We start from the raw sequence: 13,887 nt of genomic DNA on the forward strand, positions 1-13,887 counted from the left end.
AAAGGGTATGGAGTATTTTAGTCATGACCATAAGTCTAAAATGACTTCTGGAAAACTTTGGAACAGATCCCGGAAGAGGCAAGTGTCCTCAGAATCATATGTCATATGATTTTTTTTAATTCGTTTATTTAGAACTCTTTCATCTTAGCATCTAGACAGTTACAACATAGATCAAAATCCAGTGCTTCTATTGTAAAACTACTGTTGACATCTCAAACAAAGTTTACATAAACGATAAACATTTTTCTGTTCGCACTCTTAAATTCAGGTATCAAAAACATTTGCAAGGTTACTCTTCGGTTTAAAATTTGCTCCAATTTTGGACGAAGATAATCCCACAGATGGCGTACACGCCTGCATGTAAAGAGTTTATGTTCAAGGTCTTCGACTGCATTCTGGCAATGAGCACATATTTCAGTATCCGTTCGATTCTGCCTGTAGAACATGGCCGCGTGCGGGATTTTGTTGTTTACCAATAGGTAATACGTTGACTTCTCTTCTGCTGATAGGGTTCTAAGCCGTATGTTTCGCCAAACTTTAGCCCATTGAACGTTAGGATTTTCTTCCATTACTTTTGGTGTTTTAAGTGAACTACGATAAAAGTTTTCGATACTACTTGCAGAAGGATTCCTTTACACATTTCCGGGGATGTAAGGTAACTCCTTGGTAATTATTTTCAGGCATGGATACAATGCAGGGATTCCGTTGACGTTGGGTGGGTTTGCCATGAGCCTAACGAAAGATGGTGCAAAAGGAGTTTGTTCTTGGCACATCACAAAGCGATTTAGCAACAATGCTGTCGTGAACCGGGGGTAACGGCTTCACGAATCTGCCGGGTTGCTGCTCGTCAGCTGAAATGAGGGTCGGAATTCTCTTCGGCCCTCGCTGATGCATGCGGTCAATCGCACTGGCAAGAGCGGTCCGCTGCCGTTGTTCTACTTCTGCTGCTGCTTCCATCCTTGCTGATACTGTTGTTGTTACTGCTGCTTGCTGCGTCATCATGAAAACGTGTCACAAGAATGAGCTTAGCGATTTTTTTAGTTTTAGTTTAAATGATCTTTATTTTAGTTTAACTTGGACGATTACCATATAAATTTTTACTAAGTGATTTAATTGCTTTCTTCATCTTTAGGTATGGGCAAAATTCAAAATTTGTTTTACAGAATTAGTCCTAGACTTAGTACACGGTCGACCACCTTGGTGGGATTGGTTTGTTTTGTTTTTGTACTCTACTATATACACTTAACCTACTATGTACAAATTGCTTATTAAAGCATGTTCAGAAAGATTGCATTTTTGAATAAATTTAGTTGTCATATCATCAATTTTGGAATCTACTTTGGGAATTTCTGCCTCTTGATGGAGGTCTGCTATTCTTGTGTCGAATGGACGATCTAGGATCATCCTCAACACTCTATTCTGTGCAACCTGGATTTTGTTCCTGTGGGTCTGAGCGCACGATTCCCACACCGGGGCGGCATAGAAGATCGCGGGGGCTATGATCTGTTTGTAAACAGCCAGTTTGTTCTACCTTGAGAGGCGGGATCTGCGGCAAATGAGCGGATACAAACACCTAACCAAGGCGGAGCACTTAACTAGGGTTTTCTCTATGTGCGAGCGGAACAGGAGCTTCTCATCGAACAACATCCCGAGATAAGTAACATCAGTGGACCACTCGACCCTTGTACCATCCATTATTACGGTACAGGAGGGAGACGGTTTAAGTTTTAATGATTGTCTGTGAAGGAACATGATCGCTTGGGTTTTCGAGGCGTTCACACTAATCGAGTCAGTACGGTTTTACCGAGTTTTTGAATTGCGGAACTGTTCGGTAAAAGTTTAAAAATCTGTGGAAAATTTATTAATGAGAATATTTGTTCTGAACTTGTACATACTTAGTTCTGTTAACCCCATTTAATGATAGAAAATAAAATTGGTCGATTTCATTGATTCCTTACGGATAACGGTCATTTGAATTTTTACCGACTTTTTCAGCAATTCAAAAACCCAGTAAAAAAATACTGACTCCTGTAAAAAAATCTTAGTGTGTTGATTTTGATTTTCCACGTGGTGGCATAATCAGTAAAGGTGTCAAGGCATCGTTGGAGCTTGTTCGTAATTTCACGAGGCATCCTACCCTTGACGGCTATCGCGGTGTCATCTGCAAACAGAAAGAACACGCAACCGTCTCCTAGAGGAGGGATGTCCGACGTGTAGATGCTGTAAAGCAGTGGTCCCAGCAGACTCCCTTGCGGAACACCTGCTGGGATCGGAAATTGTCCCGAAAGGGAACTATTCAACGACACCCTGAACGACCTTTGCTGGAGATAGTTACGGGTGATGTTCACAAGGTATGGTGGAAAGTTGGAGTTACAAAGCTTGTATATAAGTCCGTCGTGCCAGACATTGTCAAACGCCTTTTCGACGTCTAACAAGGCCATGGCTGTGGACTTGGATACAGCTTTGTTACTTCGGATGTTATTCATCACCCGCACTAGCTGATGATTGGTGGAATGCCCCTTGCGGAACCCGAACTGTTCCGGAAGAAGAATGTCATGTTCCTCCACAAACTTGTTTAGTCGGCTGAGGATCAATTTTTCGAACAGCTTGCTCAGCGCTGAGAGCAGGCTAATCGGTCTGTAGCTTGACGGTAGTGAAGGGTCTTTCCCAGGTTTGCGGATCGGGATGATTTTTGCCACCTTCCAGATGCTTGGAAAGTAGTGCAGCTCCAAGCATCTGTTGAGGATGGCAGCCAGCAGCGAGTGCACCCTCGCGCTGAGATTTTTCAACTCTAGGTTGAATATTCCGTCAAACCCGGGAGCCTTCATGTTCGTACTGTGTTTCAGCGCTGAGCAAATTTGTTCCTCTGTAATCCGTTCTTCTGGAGGGACGGCACAAGGGGAGGCATCTAACGTCTGGACGCACTGCACAACCTGGTTCTCGAGTGGACTTGGGATTGTAGAGCCAAGCAAATGCGACTGGGCAATGTGCTCCCCAATTGCATTGGCCTTCTCTTCGTTGGTGATAAGCCGTTCGTCATTGACTCTAAGTGGTGGAATGGGCTTGGGGTGAGACTTCAGCACCTTGGCAACCTTCCAGAATGGTCTGGAACGGTCGTCCAGGTTCTGAACGAGCCGCCCGAAACTCTCGTTCCGGATTGAGACCATTCTGGAAGCGATCTGCCGATTCAGATCGACCATTTCGTATTTACGCTGCAGATCCCCAGTCCGCTGAAACTGGCGTCTACGAACATTTCTGAGCCGAATCAAGAGTTTGGTGTGGGAATCAATTGCTTGAAACTTACCCCTCACAGGAACTCGTCGAACGCACTCTTCGTCAGCCACGGATATGGCTTGATGGAGACCCTCCAGGGCCCGGTCGATGTCATCCACTGTGTCGAGCGGTGGGTTGTCGTCGATGTGGCGGTCGACCACGCGTCGAAACTGGACCCAGTTGACTCGATGGTAGTCCTTCCGCTGGCACGGTGCAGGGGCCACGTTGTAGCCCAGCTCGGTCAGCACCGGTTGGTGGTCCGAACTCAGGTCGTTGACGGCAACCGGCTTGGCTAATCTGGTGTTTGCCAAGAACAGGTCCAGCGTCGATGGGTTGCCCGTCGGTGATGTGAAGGTTGGTTCGTCCGGAAACCAGACGGAATAGAGACCATGCTGGGAATGGTCGAATAGCAGGCGGCCGTTCTGGTTCTGCTGGTAGTTCCGCCAGGCCTCGTGCCGGGCGTTCAGGTCCCCTCCGATTACAAAGCGGGCATTGGTGTGGGTTATGATGGCAAGGTCGTTCTTGAACTGCTGTGCTGTACCATTGCTAACGGTACATTGCCGGGGGCAGTAGACAACGATGAACCGGACGTTTCCGGTCGATGTTTCCACCTCAACGCCGACGGCCTCGATGATGGAAGTGCGGTAGTGGGGTAGGGTGCAGTACTTGATGCCTTTCTTGATGATGACCGCGACACCGCCCCCCCTGGAGCTGGTGCGATCAAGCCGGACAATGCTGTGGTCGGGCAGCCAGAAGCTGTCACCGGTCTTGAGGTGGGTCTCGGTGAGAAGGCCCACGTCGATGTCGTGCTTGCGGAGGAAGTCTGCAAGCTCAATGTTTTTCGCCCCTACGGAGCGAGCGTTCCAGTTGGCGATCTTTATGGGTTCACGGTCCATAATTAGCGACGAAGGAGATGATAGCTTGGAGCTGTTGTGTTCTTGTTGCGCAGGTGCGCTTGATGATGATGGCCTGGGCCAACAGTGTGACGATCTCATCCGTTGACAGCGGAGAATCGTCTGTAGCTTCACCGGTTGTACCGGCCAATCCCGGAGCAGGGGGATCCGTCGATGGCCCGGAGGCTTGACCGGGTACTGAAGCGGCAGCCAACTGTTGGTTGAGCGGGAGCGGCGGCAACACTGGAATTGGCCGTGATTGGACCGGTGATAACGGAGGAAAGTTCTGCGCGTTGTTTTCTGGAACCTTCTTGCGACCGGGCTGGCTGTTGGACGAGGCCTTCTTCCGGATCTCGGCGTATTCGGCCCGCTTCGGACAGGCCTTACTCGTGGCCTTGTGGGCGGCACCGCAGTTGGCGCATGTGGGAGTGGCTTCCTCGATGCTGTCGCAGTTGTCGATCTTGTGGTTTTTGCCGCATTTGATGCAGCGGCTGGCCATGCGGCAATTCCTGGTGCCGTGCCCGAACAATAGGCAGTTCGAGCACTGAGTGACGCCACGGTGGGTGGGTTTATACCGCTCCCACTTCACTACGATGTGGAACAGTGTGCGTGTCGTCTGGAGATCCTTCACGGTTGTGGAGTTCTTCTCCAGATGGACCAGGTAGAGCTGGTCACGATACTTGATGGCCTTGCTGCGGGTCATCTTGTGGACTTCGACCGGCTTGAGGCCGTTCGCCTTAATCTCGTCCATAAAGGTGGTGGTGTCCATGTCGTGGAGCCCGCGCAGCACCACTTTCAGCGGCTTGGTGGCCTCGATGTCATGGGAGAAGTACTCCAGCTTCATTCTGTCCAAGAGGGCCTGAACTGCGTTGAAGTGTTTTTCGGCCGGGACCATCAGTTTGTAGCCTTCCGTGCACCGTTGAATGGTGCAGCGAAGGCCCTGCTTAATGTAGAAATCCAGCTGCTCCCATAGCCCGGGAGGGAAGCCCTTCACATAGAAGGGTGGCAACTTAACTTTTTTCGGCACCGTCTCAGGGTCCGACTGCGGCTGGACTCCGTTCTGCAGGGCGGAGAACGGATTGTTGCTCAGCAGCTTTTTTGCTGCTGATACGGTGGCGCTGCTGTCTTCAGGTCTGGGTCGTTTAGTTCCGGGAGGCCCCGGCTGCGGGTCCGCAACGCCTGTCGGGATGGGCAATGGGGTTTTCTTCTGCTTCTTCTGGGCTGGCTCGGTGGTCGCGCCGTCTCCTGGGAGAGTCTGTTTTCCCGGTAAACCGGCACTCGCGTTACCGCGCGATTTCTTACCCATGGCTGGGTCAGCGAGAGCGTCACTACACAACGCGGAGCTAATTCGACTTGCGAACGAACGAACGAAACTAGAGAGAATTCAAATCGACTGAACTGCTCAACAGTCTGGCAGCGAATGATGAGCTTAGCGATTTTTTTTAACAGTTAAATGATCTTTATTTCTTGTGTTTGTGTGGTTTACATGTATGAATTTTTCAAGTGACACAGATGCGTCTTTTCAACTTTAGTACAGTGAGATTTTAATTATTAATTACAGTTCCTAGTCCTATCAGGCCTGTTTTAGAGAATGACCACCTTGGTGGGATTGGTATGATTTGAATTGGAAAAAGGAGTCTACTTATAACTACTATTTACAACTACAACTAACCTACAACTACTATATACACCTAACCTACTATATACAAATTGCTTATCAAAGCATGTTCTGATAAATTACATTTTTGTGCAAATTTAGTCTTAATTTCGTTAATTTTGGAATCTATTTTGGCAATGCCTGCCTCTTCATGTAAATTTGTTATTCTAGTGTCGAAAGGACGATCAAGAACCATCCTCAGCACTCTATTCTGAGCTACCTGAATTTTGTTCCTGTGAGTCTGTGCACATGATTCCCACACCGGAGCTGCGTAGAGGATCGCAGGTGCTATGATTTGTTTGTAGACGGCCAGTTTGTTCACCCTTGAGAGGCGGGATCTGCGGCAAATCAGCGGATAAAGACACCTAACCAAGGTAGAACACTTGACTACAGTTTTCTCTACATGCGAACGGAAGAGGAGCTTTTCATCGATCAACATCCCGAGATAGGTTACTTCGGCGGACCACTCAACCCTTGTGCCATCCATGATTACAGTACAAGATGGAGCCGGTTTCAGTTTGGGCGATTGCCGATGTAGGAACATGATCGCTTGTGTTTTGGAGGGATTGATTTTAATTTTCCACGTGGTGGCATAATCAGCAAAGGCGTTAAGGCATCGTTGAAGTTTGTTCGTTATTTCGCGAGGCATCCTTCCTTTGACGGCTATTGCGGTATCATCTGCGAACAGGAAGAACACGCAACCGTCTCCAAGGGGAGGAATGTCGGAAGTATAAATGCTGTAAAGCAACGGGCCCAGTAGACTGCCTTGCGGCACTCCTGCTGGGATGGAAAACGTGTCGGAAAGACAACCATTCAACGATACCTTAAACGACCTTTGCTGAAGGTAGTTACGGGTGACTTTAACCAGATGTAATGGGAAGTTGAAGTTACAAAGCTTGTACACAAGTCCGTCATGCCAAACATTGTCAAACGCCTTTTCAACGTCTAACAAGGCCATGGCTGTGGACTTGGATACAGCTTTGTTACTTCGGATGTTATTCATCACCCGTACTAGCTGATGATTGGTGGAGTGCCCCTTTCTGAACCCAAACTGTTCCGGAAGGAGAATGTTATTTTCCTCGACAAACTTGAGCAAACGATTGAGAATGAGTTTCTCGAACAATTTGCTCAGCGCTGAAAGGAGGCTGATTGGTCTGTAGCTTGAAGACAATGTTGGATCCTTACCGGGTTTGCGGATTGGTATGATTTTTGCTACTTTCCAGATACTTGGAAAGTAGTGCAGTTCCAAACATCTGTTGAAGATAGCGGTTAGAAGAGACTGCACTTTCATGCTGAGTCTCTTCAAGATCAAGTTGAATATACCGTCAAACCCGGGAGCCTTCATGTTCTTGGTGCATTTCAGCGCTGAGCAAATTTGTTGTACTGTAATCATATCCGCCGGAGGAACGACACAAGGGGAGGCATCTAGGTTTTGAACGCATTGCGCAACCTGATCTTCGAGCGGACTTTGGATATTCGAGCCAAGCAAATGCGATGAAGCGACATGCTCGCCGATCGCATTTGCTTTCTCCTGTGGGGTGATTAAAAGCCGATCGTCATCATTTTCGACTCTGAGAGGTGGAATGGGTTTGGGATGAGTTTTCAGGACCTTGGCTACCTTCCAGAATGGTCTAGAGCGGTCGTCCAGATTCTGGACAACACGCCCGAAACTTTCATTTCGGAGTGAGTCCATTCTGGAAGCAATCTGTCTGTTCAGATCAGCCGTTTCACGTTTTTTGCCCAGATCTCCAGTCCTCTGAAACTGGCGTCTACGAACATTTCTCAGGCGAATCAAAAGTTGGGTGTGGGAATCAATGGCAATAAACTTACCCCTCACAGGAACTCGTCGGACGCACGCCTCGTCAGCCACGGTTATGGCTTGATGGAGTCCCTCCAACGCTCGATCGATGTCCTCCACGGTGTCAAGCGGCGGGTTGTCGATGATGTGCCTGTCTACCACGCGTCCAAACTGGGCCCAGTTAACGCGATGGTAGTCCTTGCGCAGACTTGAAGCAGGAGCCACGTTGCAGCCCAGTTCAGCCACCACCGGTTGGTGGTCGGAGCTGAGTTCGTTCAAGGCTACCGGCTTGGACAAGCCGATATTTGTCATGAACAGGTCTAGCGTCGATGGGTTGCCCGCCGGTGAGATGAATGTTGGTTCATCCGAAAACCAAACGGAGTACAGCCCATGCTGTGAGTGGTCGAACAGGAGACGACCGTTCTGGTTCTGCTGGTAGTTCCGCCAGGCCTCATGGCGAGCATTCAGATCTCCTCCAACGACGAAGCGGGAACCGTTACGGGTGATGGTGGACAGGTCCTTCTTGAATTTAGCCGCTAGTCCACTGCTGGCGGCACACTGTCGAGGGCAGTAGACGGCGATGAACTGGACGTATCCAGTCGACGACTCCACCTCCACACCAAGGGCCTCGATGATAGAGGTGCGGATATGGGACAGAGTGTGGTATTTTATTCCTTTCTTGACGACGACCGCAACACCACCCCCCCTGGAGCTGGTGCGATCAAGCCGGATAATGTTGTGGTCAGGCAACCAGAAGCTGTCACCGGACTTTAGATGGGTCTCGGTTAAAAGGCCCACGTCGATGCTGTGCTTGCGGAGGAAGTCGGCAAGCTCAATCTTTTTTGCTCTTACAGAGCAAGCATTCCAGGTGACGATAGTTAGCGGTTTAGACGCCATACTGGATGATGAACTTACCGAGCACTTGGATCTGTTCGGGCTTATTGCGGCACTTACGAAGAGCACCGGACATGTTGACGAAAATTTCCATCAGTTCATCCGCTGAGAACAGATCGGGGTTGTTGTTTTGTCCTGTTGGTTGTCTCCAGAATCCAGGGGGGGATGGAGAGCTTTGGCCAGCAGAATCACCGGAAGCTTCTTGAGGAGGGGCGGGTTGCACCCGCGAATTCGCTTGCCTTTGCTGGGGAGCACGAAGAGGCGGAAAATCCTCCGTCCTGAATGATGGGGTTTTGTCCTTCTTGCGTCCTGGTTGATTGTTGCTTGACGCCAGCTTTCGGATGCGTTTGAAATCCTCGCGTTTGGAGCACTGTCTGTCAGAGCCTTGATGTGCACCACCACAGTTAGCGCATTTTATCGCCACGGCTCCATCCGCAGGGCAGTTGGAAGTGGCGTGTTCTTGAGCGCAGTTGCTGCAACGTGGCTTGATGTTGCAGTTGCGGGTACCGTGTCCAAAATTGAGGCACCTCTGACACTGCGTTACGTCACGATGACCGCCACGGTACGGCTCCCACCGTACGATGATGGAGTAGATCGATCGGATGGCTTGTAGCGCATTGAGCGTCACCGTCCCTTTCTGGAAGTGCACCAGGAAAAGACAATCCGGGTACGTCTTCACGTTTTCATCTCTCCTTGTCATTCGGAAGACAGCGATTGGGGCTAGCTTGTACCGGTTGATTTCGGCTTCGACCATCTTGGGGTCGAAGTTTGGTAGACCCCTGATGACTACCTTGAAGGGCTTCTCACCGGGGATGTCGTGCGTGAAGAATTCCGCCTTGGTATCCTTCAGATATTTCACGGCCACTTCGTACTCCGCTTTGGTTCGGAGCATCACCTTGGTGCCGATCCTGCCGAGCTTAAACTCAGCTGCAACGCCCAGCGATGAAAGATCGCCAATCAGCGTGTTGAGTGGGACTTGCTTCACCACCAGTGGAGGAAGCTTCATTTTTGCTGCACTCGGGCTGGCAGCAGTTTCGTTGTCGACGGCGTCGCCGAAATCACCAATGACGCTGACGTTCGTCGCGGTGGCATCGTCCCGTCCACTCGCACCATCGGACTGGACTTGATTTTTCTTCCTCTTCTTAGACCGCTTCACCGTGGCTGAGGTGGGATTCCCTACATCGGTGGGAAGAGTAGCGTACCTATTCGAAATAGGTACACTCAAGCTACCCTCACCGCTGTTCTTCTTCTCCGTTTTCTCTCGGAGCCTGCTCCGGGAGCGCTGTCTTCCCATCACACGAAGCGACCGACACTACTGACGACGCGATTAAACTGCGAATGTTTGGAACAAACTAGAAACTTTTGAACAACTCGACAGAGCGAGCAAATACCGGACTGTACTGCTTGACGAACAAGCAGAGAATCTCCACTCATGAGCTTAGCGATCACAGGTACCTCGTATTTATACCCCATCTAATTTCGCCTCTATTTGCTAATCACCAATCAGGGAGCTTTCTAATTTCCCCTCTTTAGGCAGAATAGGTATTCTCCGCTTTCAGATAAGGTCGCATGGAATGCAAGGTAGAAGTTCTCAAAAAGGCTTATCGTGATAATAATTCATCATTAGCATTTATTTTTCTTTTCTTCTCTTTCTTCTTTTTTTTTTTTGTTTGTTTATGCAACCAAGCTTTAAGTTGATGTGTTATTTAAAGATATTTATTTGTTCTTGTTTATTCTGGTATATTCTACAAATGCTTTACACTTAAGCATCGGAAGGTGAAGATTGAGTCCACCTTTTTCCACAGGAAGAGTTAATTGCTCCATTGCTACTCTACAAGGATATCGCCCCCAAATGAACGATCCAATTTGAGATGTCATTCTGGCCACTGCCTGGTTGGAAATGCTGAGGACCGACGCCATGAACCACACTCTCGAAGTGATGAACGTGTTTACAAGGATGACCTTTTGGTGAACGCTGAGAACTCGAGGTTTGAAAAGCCACATAAGTTGAGATGATTTTCGTATAACGTCTCCCCAATTGTAATCAATAATGCGTTTCAGAGAGTTGAAGTATGCGACGCCTAGGATTTTGACCGATTCATGCGCAGCGAGCCAGCCGCAGTCGCGTCTGATATTGCGATGTCTTCCTACGATGATAGATGTTGTTTTAGTAAAATTCAGGACAGCTCCCGAGACAGTTCCAAAGTCCATAAACGTCTTCTTGATTGTATCCAGTTTTGTTTTGTCCATCACAATTATGGATATGTCGTCCGTATAAGCTACAACGAGTTCTAGAGTGTTGTTGCAGATCGAAGTGAGTTTTTCTAGGAGAGGGTGAAGGTAAATGACGAAAAGGTGCATACACAGGGGTCACCTTGACGGACTGAGCGTTGGATCGGGAGCTCGATTGCTAGATTTCCATTCTCAAGTACACGAGAATGATTAACCCCCGGACATGGACATAATATTTTGGACGAGAGACACAAAGTCAGAGTTGAATGCTCCGCATCACAACCAAAAGAAAATTTACATTTACGCGGTCAAAAGAGATGAGCCTTCCAGTTCTTTTTTGCAATTTATTTCCGCAATTCTATCCTTAATAGCACATATAACTTCGAAGATGTTTCTTTTGGCGTTGGAGCATTTCTGATTTGGGCTTAATATATTGTTCTCCATCATAACTTTTTCCATTCTTTGCTTTAAAATGCACGCAAGAATTTTATAATCAAAGTTCAACAGTGATTTGGGCCTATATCCTTTGATTGTATCATCGTCACCTTTTTTTTTACAGAGAACTATTACGCCATCCATGAATTTCTTCATTATGTTGCCACGCAGTGCTTCATTGATAATGAGATTTAGCTGGCGGTGAATGATTTCGAAGGTTTTCATATAAAATTCTTTTGGCAGGCCGTCGCATCCAGGAGATTTTCTTGAAGCGCTGGATTTAATGGCAAAGAAGATTTCTTGGGTGGTAATTTCATCCATAGCTTGCATGTTTGATGCAGAATTTTCAGGAATAACGCGATTACTTGGAAAATTTGTATTATCTGGCAAATTTTCAGAAGAGTAAAGTTCCTGAAAATATTGACAGACGTGTCTTTCGACTTCAACAGAACTTGTCAAGTGATGGTTCCCTTGCCGTTTTCTATGTATTGCACTTTTATTTCGACGCTGAAGACGGTCCCCAAGCTGGAAAGCGGAAATATTCTCACCTGCAATATTCATTAATTCGTACAAAAGCTTTTGAGAAATTGCTTTGCAGACGAAGCATCTGAGCTTTGATTTTGTTTACTTCGGATATTCCTTGCGAATTTTGGTACAAATTTTCATACGCTTCACGAAGCTTGCAGTACAGTAATTCATTGCTAGCATAAAATCCTCGAAATGCAAGATTGGTCTTCCATTTGAAAAAACTTAGAGTTCTCGGCTTGGCACATTCGATCCACCATGTCATCCAGCTGCCATAATTTCTTCTTTCTCTGAGCCATCGATTCCATTGAACCTCATACTCTTCAAGGTTTTCGGTAGTCAGGCAGGACATGTGGGCGAATCGACCAGAAACCACGGCCGTGTGGTTTACCTAGATCTGAAGGGCAGTATCTCACTTTGTATGCTTTATGGTCAGAAAAGGGTGTAACGAGATACTCAGACGTGCGAAGATGCGGAACAAGGGTAGGGGATACATAAATTCTATCTATACGCGAAGCACAATTAGGGTGGACGAAGCTAAATGCAATTTGGTTTCTATGGAGATGGTCCCAACTATCGCACAGCTGGAGATTATCTATTAGTTGTTTGAGGGCTAGACTGTAGTTATTGGACCCGGTTGCATCTTTGGTCGATACAACACAGTTGAAATCCCCACCTAGCACTAGATGGGACGGAGAGCTTTGCAAGTAGTGAGGGAGAGTGTGTCTGAAGAGGAACTCACGAGAGGACGCATTTTGAGTGCCTGAATGAGCATAAACATTGCAAATAGTTATAGAATTGTCAACAGTTACGGTGAGAATTCGACTGTCGGGGCTGCTTTGAATATTGGAAATAGGTACGTGAGGTTTGAGGGCTATGGCAGTTCCTCTTTTGGAGTTATCGACATTTGTGATTACATTAAAGCCTGCACAGATAAAAATCCTGAATTTTAATTGTGATGTAAACATTCATTCACGTAGACTTGTATTTCATTTCACGCAACCGAGCAACTTGCAAACAATGTTGTTTACAAAGATGTGCTTTTGTATACAATATTTGCTACATTGCATGAAATGTGTCAGAACTTTACATGATATATAATGTAAACGTATATGATAGGTGACGCTCCATTTATGTGCATCATATTGAACAGAAATTTACACTACTTTTTCGAACTGTGTGGTATGGACATATGGGGATTTTCGACTTCTTGTAAAAGAATGATTTCAATATCCATCAAACGAATAAATGTACACTAGGACTAAATTTTATTTACATTTGACATAGCACTAATATTGATACATCCAATATTGTAGCTAAGAGGAGAGTTATTCATTTCACTTAGGGTGTTATATTCATTTTGTTAGAGAGTGGGTGACCGATTACCCTCGGTCTACTCGGGATTAGCTGTAGGATTGTTTTGGCTGGTGGTGGTTTCGGGGGTTAATTCTAATTGTCTAGCCTTTGTTTTTTGTACGTTAAGAATGTTTAACTGTCGGAAATCAACATCGAGATATTACTTGGATTGGATACTTTGGATGGGACTTTGAAGGTACTCACTGAACTCGTTGTAGTTTCAGCATGTTGTTGTTTTTCAGGCTGAGGGGCCCGCTCTCGGCGCCTAATACATAGGTGCCACAGTCGGAAGAAGTGTTAGTTTGTTTACTAAAATGAACCATGCCCATTTTGTTATGGCATGTTTGCTATAAGAAATGCGCCTCGTGTTTATTAGCGAATTTCACATCAAAGATTGATTAATTGAATAGGAAATCAGTTTGGCACGGCATTTGTGACCAGCATACACCTTCCGGTAGTATGAAACAGGTCAAAAACTGTTTAAATCCGAAGATAATAATTTTTGTTTTGAATTTCTGTATAGCAAAATAGTGAACTTTTCGTGAACATTAACGGCAAAGAACTCACCAACACTGGGAGACCGTGAGTTCCTGCCCACCTGTCATAAAACCGTCTTGGGACCCGCTCATGTGGAGTACTTCGTGTAGACTTCTCCTGTGGGGCAATTCCGCTTTCATCCTCACGTCCTTCCGCAGCCAGTTGTTCGTTGCTGTGATCGTTGCTTGTGGTGGTGTCGTCGACGGGTTGAGCAGATGCAAGACGGTTTTATGACAGGTGGGCAGGAACTCACGGTCTCCCAGTGTTGGTGAGTTCTTTGCCGTTAA

Source organism: Ochlerotatus camptorhynchus, unplaced genomic scaffold (assembly GCF_037179485.1).
Source record: "Ochlerotatus camptorhynchus isolate MF236.1 unplaced genomic scaffold, CSIRO-AGI_Acam_v1.1 ptg000281l, whole genome shotgun sequence".
NCBI classification, from domain to species: Eukaryota; Metazoa; Arthropoda; class Insecta; order Diptera; family Culicidae; genus Ochlerotatus; species Ochlerotatus camptorhynchus.